Genomic DNA, 4,319 nt, shown 5'->3' on the forward strand with positions numbered 1-4,319 from the left:
ATTTATTTTTACAGATGTCCATATGAGAATTACCGTCTGAATCGGGCTATGACGTGACTGGTCAAATGGACGTGTGTTCCTGCAGAACATTACTCTTACCTATTGGTTACCACTGAGTTTGTGATTTTATTCGTCTTTATCATCTTTATTATTATTTACATTTTTTATGCAGAGATTTAAACTATATTCACTATATACAATGCTTAACACATTTATTAAAACAAATTTATGTAAGGTTTTTAACAAATTATGGTTTGTGCCACTGCTGCTCAGTACTGGTGATTACCAAAATCATTTTTTAGCTTTCTGTATGGGTTAGTCCTCCAATATGCATAAGCTCTTTAGTAACAGTAGTAGGCTGTTTCTAATGCTATAATATAATTATTGCTGTTATCTATGAAAGAAAGGCAGAGAGCTTTATAGTGGTTTTTTTTCAGATACCCAATTGCAGTCAAAAAGTACTTAAACAATGCCAGCAAGAACGCAAGCTATGAAGGGCATATGAGGCCATTTTTGTTATGTGAATAAATAAAAGTATTTAGTTATAAATAAATGACAATAACATTTTTTTTATTTAAACAATTTTTTGACAGATTCCTAAAATGTGTTTTCTCTTTATTATGGCAGGTGGTCTAATAAATTGTTAAGCACTGTATGTTTTCATAGCATTCAGTTGGAACGTTTGTTTTAAGGACATTGGGCAGAATGTGGAATAGTGTGTTTTTGTCAATAAAATAAAAAAAGAAAATTGTTTGTTTTTAATCCGATTAATCGATTAACCGGAAAAATAAAATAATCGACCAACTAATCGATTATCAAAATAATCGTTAGTTGCAGCCCTGGTCTGTTTAATCGCTCGAACTACAGATGAGAGATTCTTACAGGCCGCCGTGGTTGAGCTGTATTCGGCGGCGTGTCCCGTGACGCTCTCGTATCCAAACATCTGGTTCTAAAGTCTGGGTTCGAGCTTCCCTCTGAACTCCTCCCACTGCAAGCGGCACAAACCGTCCATGTGCCCCTAACAAACAATATTGAATACAAAACAAAGAAATCTTACTTGTGTGTGAAAGAATGTGTGGGTTTTCTCAAGATTAGCTCACTGTTCAAAAGTTTAGACTTAAAGAAGTCTCTTATGCTCAGCAAGGCTGCATTTATTTGATCAAAAATACAGTAAAAACAGTAATATTGTAAACATTGTATTATTTCAATTTAAATTAAGTGTTTTCAATTTGAATATACTGTAAAAAGTAATTTATTCCTGTGATGCAAAGCTGGATTTTCAGCATCATTATGTCACATGATCCTTCAGAAATCATTCTGATATGCTGATTTGATGATCAAGAAACATTTATTATTATTACTATTAATGTTGAAAACAGTTGTGCTACTTAATATTTTTGTGGAAACAATGACACATTTAAGGATTCATTGATGAATAGAAAGATCAAAAGAATCAAAACAGAATTTATGTAAAATATAACTTTTTGTTGTTACGTATGTTGTTTATAAACATTTTGTACATTATCAGTGTCTTTACTGTCACTTATGATCAATTTGATGCATCCTTGCTGAATAAAAGTATTCATTTCTTTTAACAAAAATCTTTTGAACAGTAGTGTATGTGCATAAATGTACCTGGTCCTACACCAATGTATTGACATCTCCTCCAGTACCCGATATTGTGTTCACTGACAGCGTTCTACAATAAACACATAATCCATAAACAAAGATTTCCACATCTCAAATACTTATATACGGTAATATAGCATTTATTTATTTTATCAAACACATGTCCTTGGTGCTACAGGAACTAGAGGAAAGACTATAAGTAATTCTAACTTACATTTTTGGCAAAGTTGGACACCTCATATTGAAGAAACCCAGCCTTTTCCAGGACTCCTCGTGCTGAATTGTACATAACAGCAGTGACCAGGCACGCTTAGTTCACCGCTATCAACCGGTTTAAAAAGCTGCATACCCCTTTCCAAAGTCAGCTGATACAGTGAAACGTGATCGTCACAAACCAGCAGCAGTTTCTTCAGCTCAGTCTCCCACGACTTTACACTTTGGCCTGGAAGAGCAAACATGACATCCACTGACACGCGTCCCGGGCAGAGCATCCTGGCCTCTGACACGGTCCAGAGAGCATGCTGGGAATCGTGATCCCTGCCTAGTATCCTCAGGTGACCGTCATTCAGCGACTGTGAAGAAGAGCATTCGATCTATGGAGACTCTAAGTACGTTTTTTGAACATACCTGACCTAACATACCTGAACTCCAATAGAAAATCGGTTAACTCCTGCTGCCTTGAAGTCCTTCAGACGGTCCTTTCCAGCAGGTGAAGGGTTCACTTCCAGAGTGACCTCGGCATCATCTGAGAGACGAGTGTGTTTGGAGACAGTCTCCAAGACAGCAGCGAATGTGGAGGGCTGAGCCAGGCTGGGTGTTCCTCCTCCAAAAAACACTGAGCTGATCCTACGGGACAGTACAGAATTAATTAAAGAGATACTACCCCAAAAAATAAACATTGTGTCATTATTTACCCATGTTGCTCCAAACCTGTATTTAGTAATTTCTTCCAAAAGTAAGAAAACTGAAAGAATGTTAAGGGATTTTTTTTTTCACAGTTTAGATTGTGTTCTGAAGTATACTAAAGCATATCTCGGTATCTCTGCACACTGACCGTGACACCTGACTGAGTTGCAGTAAAGTCTGTGTCTCTTTCTGCAGGCATTCCGTCATAACCGCATGGTTTTGATTCTGAAGAATATACTTGTTGAAGTTGCAGTAGGAGCATCTTTTCAGGCAATAGGGCCACTGTAGAAAATGAGGAATACAGACAGACAAAACAGAATACATTTAGCATTCAGTACATTTGCCAGTGACAATCAGGTTTAGACACTCGCTCACATGAACAAAGTGACGCTTCATCTGCGTGAGGCAATCTGTGAGTAGTAGCGATGGATCTCAACAGTACCCGACCACCGTTCCCAAACGCTGTAAAGCGTGCAGCTGTTTAGTAACGCTCGTCTCGACATACTGCACTAGAAAAATCAGTCAAGTTACGCTCCGGCCATATTCTTCTTCTTCATTGGAGTTTTACGGCAGTTGGCATCCATAGTGTTGCATTACTGCCATCTGCTTTCTCACTTTATCTTACTAGATCTTAATTAAATTCGTCCTTCCAGTCCAGTCTTGCTTAGAAAATTAAACAAATATCTGTCCTTGGTCATTTCCATACGTTACTATATTTTTAACATTATACTCTACTATACCTATTTCCCGTAGCTGATTCTTGAACTCTTGCCTTTCTTGTATATATTTCTTACATGATATAAAGATGTGCTTAATTGATTCCTCCTCCTGACATTCATCACATAGTCCTGTCGGGTGTTTTCCTATAACATGAAGAGTTTTGTTTAGCTTGCAATGTCCAATCCTCAGTCTATTTATTATGACTTGTTCCTTCCTTTTATTTCCCTTCTTACTTTCCATACCTATCATATTTTGTATCATGTACAGATGTCTCCCTTTGATATCATTATCCCACTGCTGCTGCCATTTTTGCATTATCTTTTGCCACACTAAACTTTTCCCTTCTGTTTTTGATAATTTAATTTTAACATGTTCTTTTTTTGTTGCTTATTTTGCCAGTCTGTCTACTTTCTCATTTCCCTGGATGCCAACATGCACTGGCACCCACATGTATGTGATGTTTTTCCCTTCCCTGCTTATTCTTGAGTTTGTAAATAAACTCTCAAAGTAATTCCTGATGGTTTCTAGTTACCCCAGACTTTATACTCATGAGGGCAGATACAGAATCACTACATATTACAACGTTGTCCCATCTGGATTGTTCAATCCATTCTAATGCTATTAATACAGCATATAACTCGACTGTATACACACTTAAGCTGTCAGATGTTCTTTTGTTTACTCCCACATGATATCTAGGGATATATACAGCAGATCCCGTTGCCTCTGTTTGTAAATCCTTTGATCCATCTGTAAAAATTTGAATACTATCTTTGTACATATTGTCCATATATCTATAATATTCACTGACTATCTGTACTACTGCTGCCTCTTATTATTAGAAGCTCTATGTCCACCTTTCTTTTTTTCATTGTCCAGACTGGGTTGTTAGGCCACACCACAGTACTAGCAAATTCTTTGTCATATACGTCCATTTGTTTTGCTATTAAATCTCCTGTCCAGCCAAAACGTTCCTTTTTCCTCCTCTCCATCTCCCAACAATTCTGTAGCACCTTTTTCGTTGGATGGTTTTCCCCATGCCCTCTTAAATTAATCCAATAGTT

The 4,319-nt window shown here is 37.1% G+C and overlaps 1 pseudogene; it reads right to left on the reverse strand.

Annotated features, from left to right (window-relative positions):
• LOC107751317 (radical S-adenosyl methionine domain-containing protein 1, mitochondrial-like) overlaps positions 1–2,931 on the reverse strand; it is a 7,017-nt pseudogene extending 4,086 nt beyond the window's left edge.
• Positions 2,932–4,319: the final 1,388 nt, after the last annotated feature.

The sequence above is a fragment of the Sinocyclocheilus rhinocerous genome, unplaced genomic scaffold (genome assembly GCF_001515625.1).
Source record: "Sinocyclocheilus rhinocerous isolate Xijiao unplaced genomic scaffold, SAMN03320098_v1.1 scaffold2970, whole genome shotgun sequence".
NCBI classification, from domain to species: domain Eukaryota; kingdom Metazoa; phylum Chordata; class Actinopteri; order Cypriniformes; family Cyprinidae; genus Sinocyclocheilus; species Sinocyclocheilus rhinocerous.